Genomic DNA, 22,661 nt, shown 5'->3' with positions numbered 1-22,661 from the left:
ATATTTCTAATTCACCACTGACTCATTTTATTTGACCAAACTGCTACTATTTTCTCAGAATTTGCTGTTAATAGAAAAAAATGTGAAAAATCAACTCCTGATGCACCAGATGTTTGTAACTGTCCAAATCTGCTCTTAACCAGGTGTGCTGAATGATGAGTCCCACCTGATCATAAAATGGAAGCGCTAGCTGATTGTTTGTTTGTAGCATATTAGCACCCTCTAAAAACTATATAAGGGCAGGTGTTGTGCTGTGTGCAAACGCTGTGGCACATGCCCAACAACTGCAGCGATGCAATCAAAACAGGCTGTAAGAAGAAGAAGGACTTCTGCAGTGTTGAAACTGATGTACTGTTAAACAAACTTTAAACTCAATCTTTTTTGTTCCAGGGGCCCTTAAATTGATACACATTAAGCCATGTACCCATATTTAATAAGATTTTGCTTCAGTGACCTCCATCTGAAAAAATGTTGGTTGTTAGATATGATAAAGATCAGATTTCTATAGTTATCAAGTAGAGCTGAGGAGATATTAGATGAAACCTATGATAGGAATAGTCACTTTTATCTCTTACTCACATTGGACTCACTTCTATAGTGCATTACACAGTAAAAAATAAACAATTCCTATTTTTTTAGGGACTCTGTTAAACTCCCTTGAGAACCACTCGGTTAGAGGACTCTGATGGCACCCAGCCACACTATGGTTTTGTCAGAATAGCCAGTGTGCAGTGAGAGCTGTAAAATAATTATTGAGATATTTCATTTGATAACAGAGAGTAAATGGTAATTTGTCTACATTAACGACATCATCAAATCCAATTTTTAATACGAGGACATCAAAGGAGTGAAAGACGTGTATTAGTCTGGTTCAGGTCATTCAACAGCAGACGTGATACAGGCCACACTGCTTCTTGTAATTGTGTGTGTGTGCGTGTGTGTGTGTTTGAGCATGTGCATGTATGAGATCAAACAGGCAAAAGAGTAAATCCTCTTCAGACACAATATAACCTTTGACACTTGACCCCTGTGAGAGAGAGTGTGTATTTGTGTGTGTGTGTGTGTGTGTGTGTGTGTGTGTGTGTGTGAGAATGACCCATTCCTGGGTGGTGTTGTTTTATGTACTGCAAATGAAAAGAGAGCAGAGGGCAGACATGCATGACCTATCCACACACAGACACACACACACACACACACACACACACACACACACACACACACACACACACACACACACACACACACACACACACACACACACACACAGAGCCCGACTGAGGTAAAGCTAAGTAATGCTTCCTTTTACTCCTGTGTATTTGACCACAGATCTGCAATGAAAACTGACCTGGCCTGCTGAAAGAAACAATAAATTAGGCGTAGATTCCTCTGTGTTCCTGGAATAGTAGGAGCAGTTTTGGTATTATTAGTGGTGCTAGTGGGGGTTTACTAAGAGTAATCTATATTTGCTTTAACAGAAATAATTCTGAAAACAGTTTTAAAAATATTTTAATGATTTTTTTTCTTTGTTTTACATTTTTGATCCGCACTTTTTTAGTAATTTGCCTCCATGGAGCTTGAGAAGCAGTTATGCAGCCAGTGGGGCTGAGCAAATGATCAATATTATATTAATATTGTGATATGACACTAGGAGGGAGATGTCATTTTGTCACCATGTAATAACACCCAGGCCTAGAAGCTAGCTATCATTCTTTAACTTTAATACTTTTCTTTAATTAATCAGATAAGCTTATAATGTCTTTTATCCAACAGTCCAAACTGACTGAAAACATTAGGAACAGACTACCTGATAATGACTTGATAATATGTTTTAAAAAGGACAGCCAGCTTGGATGTGAGAAACTTGGATGCCGATGTGGTCCTCACAGCATGTAGAATTACTGTCAGACAACGTCGTCATTTGAACAGTTGTCAGAGCTTGTGAAATGGTGAAGGGAACGTGGGATGTTCTAAGTTAATGTATTAATGCGTGATGTTATGTGTTATTGATAAAAGAAGAAAGAAAAGAATGAACTTCACCATTCAACACCACCAGCTCGCTCGCTCTCTGCTGCTGATGTTGTTGGGTCTCCAACAAAATCCCCAAAGTTAGGTCTCATGATGATGATGATGATGATGATGATGATGATGATGATGATGATGATGATGATGATGAAGGGGCTGGTGTTTATTTAGCCCAGCTCAGACCGGTGGCCCAGGTCTTCGTCTGGTGGCGTCCCAGTCCAGAGAGCCTCACTTAAGCTTGATGGAGATGATGGATGGCCTCCTGAGCCCCGGAGCCTCTGCACTTCATCAGCACGAGCAGCCACTGCTGCTGACACTGCAACACACACACACACACACACACACACACACACACACACACACACACACACACACACACACACACACACACACACACACACACACACACTGCAGATCAGTTCACACAGTGCTCCAGCTAACACACACCGCTGACACCACAGGTACGGCTCCTACTGTTACTACGGTTACTACCAACACTCATCCATTACTATTACTGTTGTGGCTACTAGAAATAATTACATGCGCATAGTTTTATCATTATGACACATTCATTATTGCTTTTATCCAAAGACTTGGTTAAGAATTGTTTTTGTGAAGTAATAATGAAAAAGTGATCGCCTCCCCTATAAAGGTCATATTTACTTTTTTTGTACTCTGTACTGTCTTTGTCGGCTTTGTAAATTTACATATAAGATTACATTTAACAAGTCTGAAAAATGCTGTTGTAAATTATTAAAATAAAACAGACAGGAAATGAAAAAAGGTTATTATAATATTAATTTCGTAGTTATACATCACTAATCTCCACACCAAAATCAAATCACTGCTAAGCAAAATTACACCTATTTATATTAATACATTCTCAAAGACATTTCATTAAAACATTTTTTATTTCTTTGAATATTGATTTCTTTGGGCCCATAGTGTTAACTGGTGTGTCAGTCTTTACAGACTCAGGTTGTGCACACAGAACTCTGTTTTAAACCCCAGAGGGGTCCGGCTGTATTTTGGGATTACTGCTTCTCAAGGTCTCACAATACTTTAAAAATGTATTAAAAAAATTGCAGTGAAAAGCAAATTTAGGTGTGAAACATAATGCTACTAATGCAATAAAACCTGAATTTTAGAGTTAATGGTCAGAATTTTTGGAGCCAGAAATCACAATTACACTTTTGGACTTGGCACCTGGGCATGTGTATAAAATTCAAAACAATGTTTCCCTTTGATAGAAACGTGCCATCATAAAAATCCTGGCTTTGAATATTTCACTTCAAATGAATAGCTGGAACAAACATAGAGTGAAAAAATAATGTTAATTGGTTTAAAAACACCAGTACTATTGATACCAGTTCTATTTTTTAGTATTTTTCTCTGGCACAGAGATTTACTCAATATTTAGAACTTGTGTAATGGCTGTTTTTGCAAGTTATAATATAAGTAAAGATATTTGTGAGGACATGGTTTGAATTGTCCCCGGTGTTACATTACATCACATGTTTTGGTAAATGGATGTTGTAATTGGGTTCTTCCAACAAGCCTTTTAGCATTCAGCAGCTGCTGAGGGCGGTCTAGTAAAACACAACTTCTAAATGAAAAGCACAGCCACATGAAGCAGAGAGGGAGAATCAATAAAAACTGAAATGAGAAAGAGAGGATTAAGACAGAGACAGACAGAGAGGATATTAACCCATGTCCTATGACATGACAGAGAGAGTGAGTCGCTGACGCAATCAAAGAGGCAAGAGAAAATAGGAATTACAGAGAAAAAACAGAATTAACTGATATCACATTGCTCCCCGCCGTGAGCCAGAACAAAAAGGTCTGTGTGTGTGTGTGTGTGTGTGTGTGTGTGTGTGTGTGTGTGTGTGTGTGTGTGTGTGTGTGTTGTGATCAACTGCAGCATGGTGGATTTAAAAGTTCAGAGCTCGGCAGCAACTCTTATTCACATTATGTCACACAACTCATAAATAAAAGGGTAAATAACATGACAGAAGAATGCATAAGGCAAAATCATTCATGTAATAATCCCTTTTTATATTTCATACACTGGAATCATGTGAATGTGAGTTCATATCTATGAGGGGGGAAATCACTGAATAAATTCTCATATGAATGAGATGTTTTAGCAATGAAACTGTATTTGATATTTTTGCCTTAGTAACTAAAATGAATAAACAGGCAAAATGACATTTCTTAGAGCTGAAAATTTTGCAAGCTTTTTTTTTTTAGTTTGACAAAAAAGTGTCGAAAAAACTTTTAAAGAAAAGGTAAGTGTTTACATTTATTTTTTTTATTGATTGATTAGGGACTTTGTACATTAATAAACATTACTCTGAATGTGCTTTAGATTAAAAAAAACTTCATTTTTTATCTTCTGTTTAGGGTTTTAAGGGTAACATCTTACAAAAAAAAAGAATAAAATAATTAAGTTATCATGCAGAAGTCATTATGCTACTTTGTTAGGTGCTAATTAAAACACTCATACAGAAGACTACAATACACATGCGTAACAACATAAATCACTGGCACTATAAAAGCAAGGCGACAATGAAAAACATGCATGCAAGGGCATTTGGAAAGACTTGCAAGAATCCAAGTTCACAGACTTAAAGCAAAGGCTGAAACAATGCTAAATATAGCTAAAACATAAAATGATGTAAATGTTAAACGATACAGCCTATTTGCACGAACAGAACATTTACTGTGACATAATCCCATCTGGTAATAGCAACATGCGGTGATGGTAATGGCAAGTTGAAAGAGAAAGAACAGCAATTTAAAACAATTATTAGAATCAACTTCTTCAAATCAAAATAAATGGGAGCGAATGAGGCATGACGCCATGAATTGGGCTCAATAATTTTCTAAAATTTGCTCTAATCTAATCTAAAATGACTAACAGAAGAATTAATTTTATGATTAATGTTAGGTGTGCACATAATACACATTATGTACTGCACGTCCAGTTTGAGTTTTTAGTTCACAGTTTAAAGTGAGACTTTTGAAAGAAGAAATAACACCTTTAAATTCAAACAATAAAATGCCCCTTGCTTTATAATGTTTTTGCTGCTACAGCCAACTTTTTCTAGTACAACCTGTACTTTTTAAATAATACTCTTTTCCCAGCAAAATTAGCGCATGTATGAAATCTTTTCTTTAAAACCTTGTTAAAAATAGGTGAAAGACTCCTTTCCCATTGCCAACAGTCCAGAGCTGTGTACATGGCTTCTCAGCAGACAAGTATGACTTTCATGTTTCTTTTTTGGTATGTCATTACTAAAAAAAAAGTAACATATTACACTTTACTTGTTACTTTTAAAAGGAGCAGTGCATTACTTTACTAATAACTCTGTGTAGAAAGTAATTTGCCACACTCCTCGTTACATTACTTTTGCGTTACTCTGCAAAACTGCCTGAGCCACATTGTCAAGTAATTGTAACTTAATAAAATAATGCCATTAAACCTTATGCACACATATAACAAATAAAAGGATCATAATAAAGACAGCACTGGCAGCCGGATATAACGGCCTCAAAATTAAACTATATAAGGCAAAATTGGATAAAGGCCACTATCAAATTATTGATTTAAACCAGAAGAAATGTTACTTGTATGAGAGAGTTTAACAGAAAAACAGGTTAGTAAACAGTAGAAAGCAGCATGGAGGCCAGTGAAAAGGTTACTTATTTTTTGTATCTCATACTTATTCAGTATCTCTCCTAAAGTTGATGCTGACTACATTTTGAGCAATATTCAAGTTCTGCTTGGACACCATCACTGCATCTCCCGAGCACACCGGCCAAAATTAGTGCCTTTGCCCAAGTGTCCTGTCATATTTCTATCACTGCCAACTGAAGCCAATCGGAGCCAGAGCCATAAATACTGCGAAAAAGTAAACACAATCTGTGTCTATCACAACAAAGTAAACATTCATAATGTAAACACAGTGTATGTAGTATTTTGGTTAATTATTTACACGTTTTTGTATATTTTTTAATATATTTAATGATGATTTTAAACTATGGTCTAAAATCTGGCTATATGTGGTCTAAAAATCCTGGTCTGTAACAGGGCTAAAGCTTAGAGATGATGTTTGAATGACATGTATTGCTCAGCAGGGTGTTACTTTATGTTTTCGCATTTATTAACAACAATTAGCCGTGGTCACAGTGAATGCTGTTATGCGAAAGTCACATGGTGTGACTTTAAATTGGATAGTTTGCACAATGAGTGACTGAAAGCTATGCAGAGGCAAAAAAAGAGTCTCACACTATGTCAACACAATAAAGATGTTACAGTATTTTTGGCAGGTGATTTCTGGGAAATTCAGTACAGACACAGTGCAGCAAACAGATATTTGCTCTAACATGAAACCAAATATCTCACAGATTACCACTGTATAACTCTAAAACTGTCCTGTTGTGTATTTTCTAGTCAAACTCAATGTAAAATCATATTAGATATTCCAGTATGAAATTCCAGGTTAGGTTAAAATTTCATCATCAAATTGCATTTCTCACAGGCGTTTAACACACCTTTGGCCTCTTAACTGCTGTTTCTGTCACTGCAAGCTAAATCAAAGCTAAAGCGCTTGAAACAGAGCCATCAAAACCACAGAAACCACGTCCTCCAAACACACGAGGATTTACACCATTTCTGCTTTCTGTCTCTGCGCCTGCTGCTCTTGTTTCTCTCTTAGTCATTACACAGCCCCGCTGTCAGGCAGAGCTCTCACTGCGTACACTCTCTAATAAATGTACTTTCATTACGGGATCATTTTCTCATTTTATATTGTCATTATGATTTGTAACAGTATTAGTAAAGATGTTAAATATGATTCTGACCACTGTATTTGTAGTTAGAGGAAGTTATGACCGAGGGCGTAGATTTTGTTTCAAAACTGGGGAAAGTGGATACATGAAATGGGAGGTTTGGGGGTCCCTTTAGCAGAGAATTTTGAGCGTCAGATACTTAATTTCCGATGTTGTAATGAATTTGTGAGCACCAGTTTTTATATTTTCTGCATCAATTCAGGGAGTAAATGTCTTTATCTCTTATGTTTGTTTTTACTGGTGGGGTAGGGGCAAAGGCTCATGTTCTAAATGACATATCCGCTGCCCCCCCCACCCCTATTATCTGCACATATGCCTTTGGCAGAAAAAGTCATAAATCCACACAACAGCCCGTATAGAACAATAGAGGCCCCTGAAATGCTTGTTTGCAAATATATTAAGATAACAAAGCTTAACCTCAACTTCCATTTGGGTACGTCCAATACTGTATGTACTGGCAACAATGCATCCATGCAATATACTTGTAAATAATAACGTCACAGCATATACATTTTCAACATATTACTTTAAACAATTACAAATTTATAACCAGTCAAAATATGAGTGGATGCAAGACAGTGACAAAGTGATAAAATACACAGAGGCTGCTCGTTACTTCAGTAGTATTGCCAACTTTTCTTTTTTTATCCGTCCCACCTCATTAAATATCACAGATTACTGTAGGCCTGTGTTCATCCTTTTATGGTTAAAACTCATTTACATCATTTGCTTAATTGATCTTATGTTGGAAACCCTGGAAGACCATAGAAAAGCAAGAAATGATGAAAACACAGAATATAGACAGAAGCTCCTTCCATATTTCCCCAAATTTAACAAGATGTCTAGTTTCTCAAAAAAAAAAAGTATGGCTTCAAAATGTATAAATGTGAACATCAAGCTAGAAAAAATAAGATGCAGCCTTAACAGCTCCATTAAGAGATTTTATAAAACCTAGGACCCATTGATAAACTTTGAATTCATACCTCCATAAGTGGTCTGTTCTATATATGAGCTGAAATGTACTGTGATGAGCATGTGTTGTTTTGTTGTTTTCTGCTTTGTTTTGTGACTCGGCTATTTCTTTTTTCTTTTTTTTATCCTCCTTCCATGTCTCTTGACATGTCTCCATATTTGTATGAGAATACATCTTATGTTACTGTTTTGTCTGATAAATTAAAAAATCTCTATAAATAAAGTGTTTAAAAAATGTATAAAGGCTTTTGCATCAACTGTGCCTTCTACATCTTTCTATGTCAGCTGTGACCTTAAAACTATCTACTTCTACAGTTTATATCTATGGAAGAGTTTTGACTTATTTTCCTTTGCTCAAAACACTTTTGTTGCATGCAGCAGATACACTCAACATGCTTGAGTGCCCGACCCCCCCACCCAGATTGCTTTCAGCAGGAGAACACACAGGTCTTATGATTAGATAAGAAACACTTTTTTGTGCTGCAGGAGAAACTTTGATGTCGCTGATACAAATGACAAAAACTATTCCAAGTCAGTCCAAAGTCACACACATAAATCGTGTGAATATACCAATATTCTAAATATCATATTGTCAATGGGATAACAGTATATAATGCAGATTATACTTGAAGTTAGGTATTCAAAGTCAGTAGTCATATAGTAGTATATGTAAATCTTATGCCTCTCCCTGTTGTCCACTGTTCAAATCTCTTTATATTCACAATGAAATCGGAAAAGCTCTCTGTAAGTCTATCTGAAATCACTGCCTGTTTTCTACACATGCCGACCTCTGGAGGTAAATAGATAATGTTTTGCCTTTTCCTTAACATGTGGCCAGCTTCTGGCCACACATACCCCCATCCTCTTTAGTCGTTTGAAGGATGGTAACTATAATTACAGTAACACCATCAACAGGCCTCTCCAGAGGATTCCTGTGTCTGTATTCTTTAGTTTTTAAATCCTGCATTTTGTCCAGTGACTGCGGAGGTAACTGCCAAGGTCTAACAGTCGTATGAGACAAAACAAAGGTGTCTCTCTTCATTGACTGTGCTCTGTAAAAAGCTGTGGTATTAGTAGAAACTCCTGTAAGTTACATAAGCTTTGTATATTTGCAAAAGAAAAGCTGAATTAAATAAACAAATAACAAACCGCTCAAACTAGAACCAATATACTGTCAGTCATGCTAAAACATTATGTTCAACTACCTACTGCACATATCAGCATGTAGCTTCCCATGCACATAAAGTTTCATTTGTGACATTTATAATGAGTCCTGCACCAACTGTGCCTTGTGTTGTTTTGTGTTCAGTTAAATGATTTACACACAGATTGATAAAGAAAAAAATCAGTGAGTAAAAATCAGTAAAAAATAATTAGGCTAAGAGTTCTGGTTACTACTTTAATACAAAGAGGGTTGCTGATAAACTCACATGGTGTCTACAGGCATCACACGCATGAAATTAATGTTTTTAAGACCTTTTCAAAATAACATTTAAACCAAATTTAAGTTTTCTTATTAAAGAATTGAATGAGATCCCATGCAGAGGTAAGTTTTTTTGTAAAAATATAGATGTTCAAGTGAGTTAGTTTAATTCACATTTTGCCAGCAGGTAAGTGTTACTTTAAAGTAAAAAAAAAGAGTATTAGGCTCAGTGGTAGGTTAAAGGTTTGTAGCATTAAAAATAAACACTTTCATGCAATGGAGCTCGACTCAATCTGACAAAAAAATTCAAAGAGGAATAAATTAGATTAAATGTTTGTGACAATTAAAATTTAAATTCAAAACTATCAAATAACTTTGAAGGCCTTACATTTATAAAGTTGACTCTATGACATTTTAAGATGTTTTAAGGACCTACAGAAACCCAGAGGCACTATATTAAGGCTCAGCATCGCCACACTGTTCGTGGTGTATATATAATTTGATATAGATACAAATTGTGGAAATTTTTATTTCTTGTCTCCCATTGATTTTAATCTACTTTTGTTAATTGTTGGAAATATTTGCTGGTATTTAGAATTTTATCCCTCTATTTTTGCCAGGCCATGTTTCAGTGCTGATTAAATGAACGTATTTGTCAAAAGGTCCTTATGAAGCATTTTTTTGTAAAGGCCTAAAATTTTCAAAGAATTCTTCTAAACCTCAGGATGAGAGTACTTTGCCATTGTCAGCCATATCTATTAACCAGGAGACGCGTGTGTGCATATGTCTCCTGGGTGAGCGTTACCGTGTTTTTTTAGTCATGAGGAAAAAAGAGGAAAATAAAATGCTTGAAAGGATGCCATGTCCTCCTACAGAATATTTTCCGTGTTGATATTTATGTACAAACAGCACATCTTCTGAAAAGAATGAAAAAATGATAAAAGCATCTGACAAATGATTGTATAGAGATCAAGTTGCACAGTCTTCCTGGATATGACTTTTTGAAAAATGTGTCTTCCCCTTTTTAGCGTTCACAATAATTTCACATTTTTCACAAGAAATATTTTACTGAAGACTCAGTGAGTTTCCTAAGCTTGTCAAATCATACAACGTTCAACTGCATTAAGAGGGAGAGAGAGGGAGAAATGAGAGACAGAAGGATTGCGAACAGAGCGGCGACGAGTGAATGACAGAGAGACAAAGAACAGCAAAGAAAAGAGAGAGAAAAGGCACAAAGTAAAAAGCATATTGGAAAAACTTTGACGGTTTCCACCGCCGTCTGACCTGAGTAAAGACTCGTCAAGTCCTTTTGAAAGACTCTCCAAAAAAGGACAGAAAAGAACATAAATTATGTTTTTTATCACCTTATTTTTGTTGATTTAGTCAGGGTTTTGGGATCACAGCAGTATTGAAAAAAGTATTGAATCACACACTTATGTAAAAGTGTCAACATCACAGTTGACTGAAAAGCATCAATTATCCCACTGAAATGTTATAAATAAAATAGAAATAATTCAGTGAAATACAACAGCAGAAAAAGAATACACATTTTAAGAACCTCTACAAATTGGTTGCTTTATCTAGAGGCATAAAAGTGACAGGAGCTCTGCCAAGATATATGCATATTTCATTCAAGCACGACATGAATCAACATATAGTTATCAACCTTAATGCACCAGGCATTAGTGTATCTAATGACCACAGACATTGAGCTGATCCATGCACATACAGCTCGGGAATATCATCAAACAAGCCAACCAGGCCTTTTCCTTGCTTCACTTTCGTGAAATAAGCATTGCAACAAATTTCTAATCTTAGTTTTTTATAGGAAATTATCATTTTATGGACTACAGAAACTGAATGAGCGTTTTGTTTCAGACCCTTCTCTGCAGCTGTTCTCCACATTGTTGTCCAGGCTCTCTGCTGAAGACTGCGCTGCCCGTGTCTCAGCTCTTGTCAGATGTTGTACAACACTCAGCAGCAGCTGGCAGAGCCACGCAGCTCGAGCAGAGACGCTCTAAATGATGATTTATGAGTTCAGAAGACACACCAGGACATGATCACTGTTAGATCACGTTTTCTCTCCGTCTCCCCGTGTCCGTCTGCGGGTAGATTTACTGCTGCTAGTGCAGCTCCAGGACAGCAGAGAGCTGCTAGCTTATGTTTTCATCACAGACACAGGAAGGAAGAAGGAAATTGAACGAGGTGAGCACTGAGCATTATGTGAATGAAAAAAAAGTCCTTTTATCAGTGATGAAGCTGAGATGTACAAACACACATGACAAGGGAGACAGCAGCTGATGCTCTCTGATGAAGAATTCTTTTTTATAAATTACTTTTCCATCTTTGCTCTGTACATATTTTTTTTTTTTAAAAAAAAACATGCCTAAACAAGTTTAAAAATGTAAATTAAATACCACCATGGAAACATTCAAAGAATCACATTGCAGGACAGGAAACGGGTTAAAAAAAAAAAGTTATATACAGTCAAAAAAATACATGCAAACACTAAAAACAACAGCAGCAGAAAAACACTGCAATCCAAGTTAATGCAACACAAGGGCTCCGAGCCAGCGGGAGTGCTAAGTGGGATAAGCTGAATAAGTATGAGTTTCCACTTGGGAGAAGTTTTTCTAGCAGATCCATTCCAGACTCTTTTCCATCTCAGAAATAGTGAGTCGTGGCATCAGTACAAAGCTGATGTGACTGCTCATTGCTGAAGCCAAACAACTAAAAAACAATATTCCTCCTAATCAAGCTTTGCCTCCAACTGTGTTACAACTGCATCTCTCGCCATGAAGTCAGAAATACTAACCAGCACCCCTTGTGCACTTATCTGAGACTTGGAGTGCATTTTGCATTGTATACTGACAGAAAATAGATGGACTGGGTGTCAAAGATGGTGACCACACCAATAAAAGTCCAAACTGAGGGCCTCAAACTCCATTGCACCTAACTATATGACATACTGATAGCTGCATTTGGAGTTTTACCAGTAGCCTATGTTTAAAAATGTAAAATTTGTCCGGGGGTGGTGCTCAATAAAAGGACACAAAGCCTGGGCATTAATATCCAAAGAGATTAAAACCTTGGGAACATGAATGTACTCAGCAAATTTCAAATATGTGTAGATCTGCATCTGCATGAAAGGAAATAACTCCTCATAGCAGAGGGCAGCAGTGGTCTGTATTCATCATTAAAAAAAGGGAAACTGAAAGAATGACAAGAATTCAAGATGCTAGTTAGCCAGTTAGCACATTAACAACACAACCTGATGTTGAAAAAACAAATTATATATACCCTTTGCTAGCGAACACAAACAATTACACACTGTTTCTGTTACAAAGCTCATTGCCTAAAAAACATAATAGTAATCCTACTTAATCTAAAAGGTGTGTTTTGATCTCACATCCTTTTGGCTTATGTTAGTTGCTTGATTTTCTCACTCTGCACTGATTTGAACTGACAACCAGAGAGATATCTCTCACCAATGAGCTTTGCTGGGCCAGACGCCAACTCAACAGGCTAAATTTACTGAAAAACAGCCAACAAAAGCCAACGATGTGGGACACACATCAACAACTATGGCAGCAGACACTCGGCGCACCGACCATTGGCTTGGAGCACCAGGGCCCTTATGTGCAAAATTTCAAATTTGATATTTAGGCCTTAGGTTGGGGCTAAAGGTAAACTTGGGGAGTGAAAAACATGGAAAGCGTCCTTCCCCTTGGGAGCATGAGTATGCTCCATAAGCCAAAAGGAAAACTGCTTAATTTGGTACTTCTTGGTACTTGGGGGGAAAACTGAATCACAATGTTTTTTTTACAGTAACTTCCAGGTAGAAACGTTACATACATATAATCAAACAGCACTGAGCATACTCTGCCTTAATTGATTAGTTTTAAGCTATCTAAAAAAGGCCAAACTAAAACAAAATCAATATCAGTTTAAACATACACTATATTTAGAATATTTTCACTACTTTACCTTACAGTAAGAAAGCCCTTACCAACAGGGATTTGAAGCTGTTATATCAAAAACACCAGACTCCACAGAGAAAAAACATTTTACTCCACTGAACAGCAGAGTTGCTGGCCTACCGCTGCCTCAATCAGCTATTGTGTAAGGTAAAGCCAGGCAAATATTCAAATATGGTGTACACTTAAACTGGCATTGATTTTTTTAGGTGGCATAAATATGTTTTGCTACGACCTTTGTCCACTGCACTACATTGCTTAACTTTCAGATTTGGTTTATCAAAGGGGGTAGCAAAGCAACACAGTTCATAAAAAAGCACAACAGAAACAAAAGTCGCACCACTGTGTTTAACTCCATCATTATATGTTACTGTTACAATGACCAAAATGACAACATAAATTAAGAAGTTTGCCAGATTTACATATCTCCGCAATTCAAAACAGTAGCTAGTTGTCTACCCGGAAGTGACTTTTGTTGTTAGCACAATGTCACAGTGATTCGGTCTATTCAGTTGTTGAGATATTTCTGTCAGGACCAAAGTGGTTTTCCAACTGACAGAAAGAAAACAGATGACTGCCAGTCTCATAGCCACTCACATGCCTCAAAATGTAAGCACATTCATGCGAGAGCCGACCGTTATCATGGCCTTAATTGGTCTGAAAGGTAAAGACTCGTGGATTAGAAATGTAGCCTCATTCTTTTAACACAGAAGTGACCTATCTTGGAAAACTAAGGTTAATTCAGTTGTAAAGTATCACTAAATGTACTGATGAAGTGTACTGATTAAATGATATATATACAGATGATCAGAAAAACACTTTGTCACATAAACACCAAAGTATTTCTTATTATCCACATCAGCATACAGCGGACATTCAGTCCAGTGGTAAGCAGATATGTTTCTAACCAGTGTTTGTAGTTATCCGCCGTCTTAGCTATAGCCTGCTAGCTGGATATACACCGTGGATGCGAAAAGGTCATGCATGTGTGTGTCAGCTCCAGCCATCTGTTAAGCAGCTGTGGAATGATGTCTCCTCTCACTCTGTCTCTGTGCTGCTCTCTCACTCTCTCTCTGACCCCTCCCCTGGCGGAGGGAGAGGTGAGCTGAGCTAAGTGGTGCAGAGATGCTTTATGAGTAAAAAAAAACTCTCCGAGGAGCTTAGCTCACTGACAATTTATTAACTTCACTCCTGACACACACACATACACACACTCTTGATACACTGTGCTCAGTAGCATCTGTAATAGCATTTACTTTGTATATTTCCAAAGGCTGCTGCAACCTGTGCAGTGATTGATTGCTAATTATTATTGTTATTATAATTATAATCACAATCAAATTTGTGAAACGTGTTAAATTTCATATAGTTTAAGTAACCTTTCAAACACCAGTCAATACAAACCCCAGAAAAAAATGTTGGTATTGTACATTTCTTCAAATCACACACATTTGTATGTTGTCAAATAGTAACTTAACATTTCAACAATGCTGCGGTTTAAGTGTCCACTAATTTTTGGCTTCTAATACCCAGTTTTGGGGACACAATCTCCACTGGAAAAGCATTTAGGTCTTGGTAAAAAAAAACAAAAAAAAAAAAAAACTACTTTTCATGCCACTTGGGCACAAAATACACTTGGAAATAGTTCGGAAAAGATCAGTGTGGCCTTTTAAAAAACTGTTTTGACAGCAAAATCAAGGCTGGAGAAGCCATTGATGTCTTGGTAAAAAAAAAACAAAAAAAAAAAAACAATTGCTCTTCATGGCACTATCCCAGTGAAAAACTGTAATGAGTAGTAGTGGGGGCTTAAAAGCCTCACCTATAGGCGACATACCACCATCCTCTCCACCTCCCGATGACTAAGTCAGCTCATATAACGGGTCATTTTAGAAACGTTGATATCGTACATATGAAAAATCTAACAAAAAATCGAACACGTATGTGGTTTGCAGAAACATACAATGCCAACATTTTCTCCTGGGCTGCATCACTATGTTCTGTTCTGTTCTGTATTGGCAAAATCCATCTAATAATATCAATTTAGAACAACAATTTTTGACAGCTCAAAGTCAAAGGGGAGAGCGATCATTAACCACAAAAACTATGATCGAGAAGAGTGGATATTGTTGCTGGCTTAATGTTAACAGATATTCTCACGACTGACCTTTAAAGCAGCTAATATCAACAATGGAACACATGACTACTGACATTTAAGTGGTTGCTGAAAGTGATGAGCGCATCGAGGATTATTACTCTGCAGTCCCCTCAGCTCGAAGGAGCTTTGTAGTGTCAGCTTATTGTTTTGGTCTTCTGGCACAAAACTTTAAATTTTTGATTCACTTTCATCAGCATCATTCTGAACAGCAGCAGGCAGCTGTTTTCAGGAAAAACACATTAAAACATGCTGTCCACTAGCTGCTCACAGATCCTCAGGAATGCTGCTCATCCTAACAAATTTTCCCATCAGCCATTTGCAGTATTGCATCAAAAACAGAAAAAAAATCATTTTCCCAACTGACTCTTTATCTTGTGATCTTTTGATTTGTGCAGGTTTTATATTTATAAAACTGTATTTGTGGATGATAAACATTGAGCACTCAAGTATTTTCTTTACTTAATGAATAGGCAAACTTGATTCAGAAGTTTGAAGAGAGTCACTAGCCTCAAAGCTTCATGTCCATCTGACTGCAAAACAGTCAACAGTTTTTAAACCGTAGACTGTATATAAAAATTGATGACACACCCCAACTTATGCCCGCTAGTCTGCGCTGTAGCGATATCTGCAGAGGGGGCGTTCCTGCTAAGCCAATCACGAGCAGCTCCTTAGAACACAAGCATTAGTTTTTGGTTTGGCCCATGTCCCGTTCAATAACATGGAGGGGCGGGCTTGATGACCTATAATGCAGCCAGACACCAGGGGGCGACCAAGGTTGAAAAGCTACACTTTGGGGAAACTATCATGTTGTCCATTTTTATATACAGTCTGTGATTTAAACACAGAACTAAATATAAGCAGCAAACAGGAACACACTATTATCAAAATATATATTCACACAAAGCACACTGTATTTACACAATTTCACACAGATCTTTGCCACTGCCTTCATCATCACCTGGAGACTTATAGTCTCTCTATCCATGTTTCAGCAAGTTAGGGTTGTCTCCTCCCTCTCTTCTAAATATGTTCACTTACCGCATAAAAAAACCAAGATGACATCAGCCAAAATGCCAAACTTGAGGCTTAAAGACAGGAGTCCACAAACCATCTGCTATTATGGATTGCACCAGCCGTGTCGCTGCAGTTAAGATGTCCTATTGAATATTTGTTTATAGGCTGTATAATGTTGGAAAGGCTGTCCCTCACAAGACCAACCCACCAGGAATATTCCCAAACTTCCCAATGGCCACAACTGACTGAGTGTATTTACCAGTCAATCTTACTTTGCAAAAAGCTGAGGAAAAACACCAGTCGCCTACTGATGAGTCTAAATCAGAACACAAGTTACAAAGACAAATGATTTTAATTTTCCCATGAAGCAGCCTTGCCTGACCCCAGTTTCAGTTTTTCCACTGCACCCTTCTCTTTCCGCCTTGATAACTGTGTAGCCACTCTATGTCTACATGTGCATGTGTGTACTATACGACGACCTAGATCATCTTATTTATTTCTTGTTTTTTTTATTTAATTCAGTTGAAGTGTCGAGTCATCTACCATCAGTGATATTCTTATTGAAACAGGCCTTTTCACCATGTTAACAATGAAGCCATTCATTGCACATCATTTTAAAATAGAAAATGCTTCAAGAAAAGGTCAGATTTCATTACTTTGACTCCTACTTGTGTATCAAAAATTGACCTTTTCCAGTCTTTACAGTGAGACCGCTATGGCTAAACATTCTTAAGAGAGTGCATAAAAATACTACAGTAAAATGTAATGATGGAAAATTAAGTAAAACTGGGGGTATCTGCTGGTCAGGATTTGCTATATTAAGTTTTGGTTCTTTCCTCTACAACAAGTATGCAGTGAGTTTCCTGTGCAGCAATGTTTGCCCTGTGGGGTCAAACATGACGTAAGAAATATATAGGCTTAGTGAATGTTAGCTACCATCATTCATCATCATTCAAGTTTGACTCCACTGCAGCTGCTGCCCTGTGTTTACAGTGTGCCAACGCAGAGAAATGCCACAGAGAAACAGCCTGGGAGGAGCAACAGGGTGTATTTAAAATGTATATTCATAATAGCACCAAACTGATTCACAGCAACAAGAATCATTGATTGGCTCTGTAAAGTATGGGGTTGTATGAGTCAAGGACTTAAGAGCAGGATAAGAGAAAATGCCAGATTAATTCTATGGTCGTCTGTTTTTGGGTGCTGTTTGGTCCATTTAAAACTTAATCAAGAGCCATGGCGAGTAAAACATAACTAAACCTGGAACTGTGGCAAGTGTAGTTTGGATAACGTTTGGGTCCAAAACAATTTGGGGAGCAGGTCTGACGTAAGACCTACAGATTTGTGGCATGTAGAAGAGCATAAAATAAGTTTTGACTTGAAGTGTCTATTTTGAGATTTGCATTTAACCCCTGAACAGAATTTCAAGGTTGTCAGTAGATATAATTATTTACTGCAGTTTGTTAATAACTGTCAGTAGTTTAGTCGTTTTCTAAACATAGTAATGTTGTTTTGATTAATCTAGATGTTTGCATTATTTGGATTATTTTTATGGTGTTTTCTTCTGCTAGTTATGTATGTATTTAATTATTATTATTTTTGTTTAGCATATTTAGATTCCTTATAATTTGTGTGTTATTTTGTTAGAGAATTGGGTAATATGGGGCACCCGCAGTTGCAAAGATAGTTGGGCAGCTAGGACCAGCATGCACCTGGGTGGGCAAAATGTTTTTTTACCAGAGCAAGAGAAGCAGCTGGAGCATGATTCCTTTGCTCCTTTGTTTGCTTGTTTTTTGGACAAATAAAGAAAGAAAAAGTGTGATAACTATGAATGGACACTGAACATCTGTTGCCTGTGTACAACACATGCCCATGGTGCATCAGTGGCCCTTTGATTAATTCATTTAAGTCTGACTTTTAACGACAAACGGCTGCTACAATAACTGCTGTGTTACAGAACATATTGTAACATTTAGAATATAAATATTTATCCTCCTATTTTCAGTTGTGTTAAGAATAATCCGTTTATTATCCTACAAAGACCACATCTTATTATTGCACAGGTAGCGTTTTTGACAAATCACAAAAGCTTTAATAACCTGCATTCTGCTGAAAAAATTGAGAATACACCAGACTGTGCTTCATCCTTCCCGACAGCCAGAAGCAGTTTTAAATTTAATGTCATCTGTCCTTAAAACATACAGGTTTAAGACCAGACCGTAGCCATAAAGTCAACAATGGTGGGGGAACAAATCTGCCCCAAATAAACCTATATTTAGGGTGTTTGACTCCCAAATATATATATATATTAGAATTACTGATTTAGTATAACATATGTATTTGTAAGAAAGATGATACACTATACAAATAACATCAAGCATGATATTTACCTAGAAAACAGTGCAATTTTCCAAACAAAGACAGTCAATGAATTACTACAAGCCCTATGGAGTTATGGTGGACACTTATGAATCTGCTCCTGTGTAGCTTGAATGTGTATTGGTGCAAGTCACCCTGTGTTACAGATTAATGTCAACTGTTGTATGTTTCTGTGTCATATTGTTTATGCTTTATATGATTGTTACATATAATAATAAAATTTAATTGAACTGAAAAAATGAACTGAGTTATTTAAAATTCCAGCTGCTGACATCAAGCTGTTTTTGAGACTCAAAATGCAAATATGATTACACAGAGACAATAATTTTAGGCACAAACTGGAGCTAAGATGTTTTTCGACTTTACAACAGGCCTACGTGGGTTTCCACAGAGCGTTCAGGGTGACAGTGAAGTTCTCATAAACAAACCAAGTTAGCCCTCCAAGCTAATACGCCAACAACATTAACATCAGATTGGAAATGTGCAACAACATTTTTTGCCAACACTCAATATCAAACAAATGCCAGAGACTGCCTTGTATTAAGTTGCTGTAAGCTGTAAATTCATCTCTTCTAAGCAGAAGACAGAAGATAATGTTATCTCGGAGTACGAGCGGGAAAAGACTCTCTTTCTGCAGGCAGCGGCCTCTGTCTCACACAGTCTCACCCTGGGTCTGCGTCTGCAGCTATCTGTACTGGAGAGCAGCGTGAAAGTGAGGAGCGCTCAATCTGCAGCTAAAGACCAACATTTCCCCAGAAGTACACTGCATCCTGACTGACAAACAAAAACCAGAAACCAAAAACAAATGCTCGACTTGAGGAATCGACTGAGGGGTCTCCAACTGATGATCTGAATATCTGACTCTCAGGGGGCAGCACTAGCTTACACATGATGAGCTGTCAAAACAAGAACTCACAATTAACAACAGATACGTGGGTTAATAATTAACTACAGTATAGCTATAGCTTGAAATACTTTGGGAGAAGCCAAAGCTCTTTTATTCTCTAAAGCCAAACATGAAACAACACCTGTGCTGTAGTTTATGTATTAGCCGTGTTGATGTGTTATTTGTATGCGTCTGTTCCATTTATGATGATTGTAACTTGTTATATCATATTATATTTATATTATACTTGTTTGTTGGTTATATTGACATTTTAAGAAGAGCATTACCATCAGAATTTGAATAGACTGTTTATTCTGGAGGGGAGGTTTTTACTATAAGCTCCATGGAGTTTTTAAACCTCTCCTGCGCAGATCTTGTTATGTTAGTTTTTATCTTGTTGTTTTTATCATATCTTGTGCTAATAAATTAAAATTAAAATTTAAAGAAACACAAAGAACCAAATCGAGCCAAAGCTTTAGATCAAATCATCAGTACAGCTGATTACAATCCTTCCTCTCCCCCTCCTCTTCTTTGTATGATAAAAAATGGCAACAGCTGTCATCCATATTTACCTTATGGATTACAATCAATTTATTTATAACTGCAAATTATGCTAACTAGTTCCACTAATAGTGTGACACTCTTATACCACAGAACAATGTATTTTATTCTTTGGGGGGGTAAAATATTTACTTACCCCGACTGCATTAAGTCTAATAGTTAGTTAAATATTTTTGTGTCTTGCCATTTCTTGCTCATCCCACATGAGATAACAAGACACTGTCACAATACATATTGTCATCTTCTGGTTTTAAAAATATCAGTAAAAAGAAAATGCACACAAAATAAATTAAGTTACAAAATAATATTTGACCAATATTAAAGTAATTATACAGTGAAAAATAAGTAATGATCTAATATTTGTATTTATTTAAACTCTATTTAACCAGATTAACCAACACTTCATTTATTATACATATAACTAAATATATAATATAACACTAATTAAAACAAGAAGTCTTTAAGTTTATGACAGCAATTCTATCAACATGTAGGCTATCTGGAGTATGGAGACAAAAAAAAAATACTTCTAGTCCCTATCCTATATTCACCTTACAGGATGTTTGAATTTGAAAAGAAAACAGACTGTTGGGGGATTTTTTTTTTTCCATCTTTTGCCGAACAAGCTGTAATATTTGTACCTGCTTCCTAAATAACTCAGGCAATTAAGAGCTATTTCTGTTATCTGTTGTGTAAATCTGTACAGTGTAATTTCACACTCTGATTAAACCACCAACAGATCTTACTGCTGCACAGAGTCCAGTGTTTATCCTGCTCAATAGCAGTGTACCATAAAGGGGATCAGCGGTTCTGTATCAGCTCTGTAACAAACTATTCTCAGATGGCATTCCTCGGGTGTTTGGGGTCTAATGTGGATTTATGGGGTCCTTGACAGTTTGGGAAGCCCTGGTTTACTCCTACAGGTTTTCTTTTCAGTGCCTCTTCAAAACAGTCCCTTAAATCACAAAATAGGCAACTCATTTACATCACCGACATCTTGAACTCTTTTCTAAAACAGACCAAACAGTGTTAAAAAGAAACAAGGTGAGTAGAACCTGCGCACAGACGTACACGGCTCCAACGTTGATAGATCGCGTGTTTCCGTCCTATCGGTGATCATGCTCTCACCACTAATTTGCTGTAAGTGCACGCGAGACCGTCCGTTCTTCACACACTATAGCTTACCTGCCTGCACCATGCGCGCGCTTGCATGCACGCGTCTTATGAAAGTGTATTTTTTTTCCTCCCATCTAATTGGTAATGGACTTCACCTATAGGCTACCATTTATCATCTTTACAATAATCAGCAGGTAAACCTCGCTCACACACACACACACACACACACACACACTAGAGGTCAACCACTTAACCCGCTTTAATCACAGGCGCCATTAACATCAACACGGTATTATGTGGAAATCAACACCGAGACATAAACTCGCTGTCACTTTCATATTTCACACGAAAATGCTCTAATTATCATTTTGCCTCGCGCAAAGGTCATTTAGAGGCTTATCGTGACCATCTCTCAAAGCTGAAAACATTCAGTTACCATGGAATTGACTTTATTATAGGCCCATATTTTGTGATTCATGTGATTTGTTTTATACTTAAAAAACACACTATTTCAACATTTTAACTGCTCAAATGTTATTTACGCGTTTTTATTGACTTCAAACGGCAAACAAAACAGCAATAGGCTCTAATTATTGTCCTTTTTGGTTTGATTTATTGTTAAGAAATTAGGTTATACGCACAATGCGCGTAAAAAAAATCAAAATACATTATCCAAGAAATGCAAGAATTATAGCGTATGTTTTTGGATAATATCATAAGAAAACAATGTTAAGGACACCTTTCTAAACACAGAGCGATCGTATTTTTAAATGTAAAGGGGTTTTTAGAGCATCATATAATTAGGCCTATGTTGGAAAGATGGACTTTTTTTAACGCAGTTTCTAATTTAATTGTAATATAATGATGATGATGATGATGATGATGATGATGATGATATTAATAATTAGTAGTAGTAGTAGTCGTAGTAGTAAATTATATGCCTAAAGATGAAAACGCAATAGCCACAACACAACTAAATAATAAGTAATGAAATATAGGCTAAGAGTAAAAAAACGACAACAATAAATAATAAAATAAAAATAAAAATAAAATAAATGCTGTCAAGCGGGTTTTGTGTGTACGTGTGTTGTGTATTGTAACAAGCAGAGATGTACGCCTATTTTACGGTTAAAAAAATCACGATATTTGTCTTTGAGTTTCATTGTGGCTCTGCAAATTTCTCTTACAGACTAAAATACCATCAATTTAATTTTCTGAATGTATACAGGCTGCATCGTAATTTAACATATGTTTGACTGTAAATAATATATCACATCTAATTATTCCTTTGACAAAAAAGCA

General features: G+C 36.7%; 1 long non-coding RNA gene across 1 annotated transcript in view; it reads right to left on the bottom strand.

The window, feature by feature from the left end:
- Positions 1–1,547: 1,547 nt before the first annotated feature.
- The window catches only part of LOC148190026 (uncharacterized), a 108,022-nt gene continuing 86,908 nt past the window's right edge, over positions 1,548–22,661 (bottom strand). The window contains exon 3 of the long non-coding RNA XR_015776151.1: positions 1,548–2,338. This is a non-coding gene — a long non-coding RNA (uncharacterized LOC148190026). The remainder of the gene's footprint in view (positions 2,339–22,661) is intronic.

This window comes from Plectropomus leopardus, chromosome 3 (genome assembly GCF_026936395.1).
Source record: "Plectropomus leopardus strain MGB_pleo_1.0 chromosome 3, ASM2693639v1, whole genome shotgun sequence".
Classification (NCBI taxonomy): domain Eukaryota; kingdom Metazoa; phylum Chordata; class Actinopteri; order Perciformes; family Serranidae; genus Plectropomus; species Plectropomus leopardus.
This window is presented reverse-complemented; position numbering and strand designations above follow the sequence as displayed.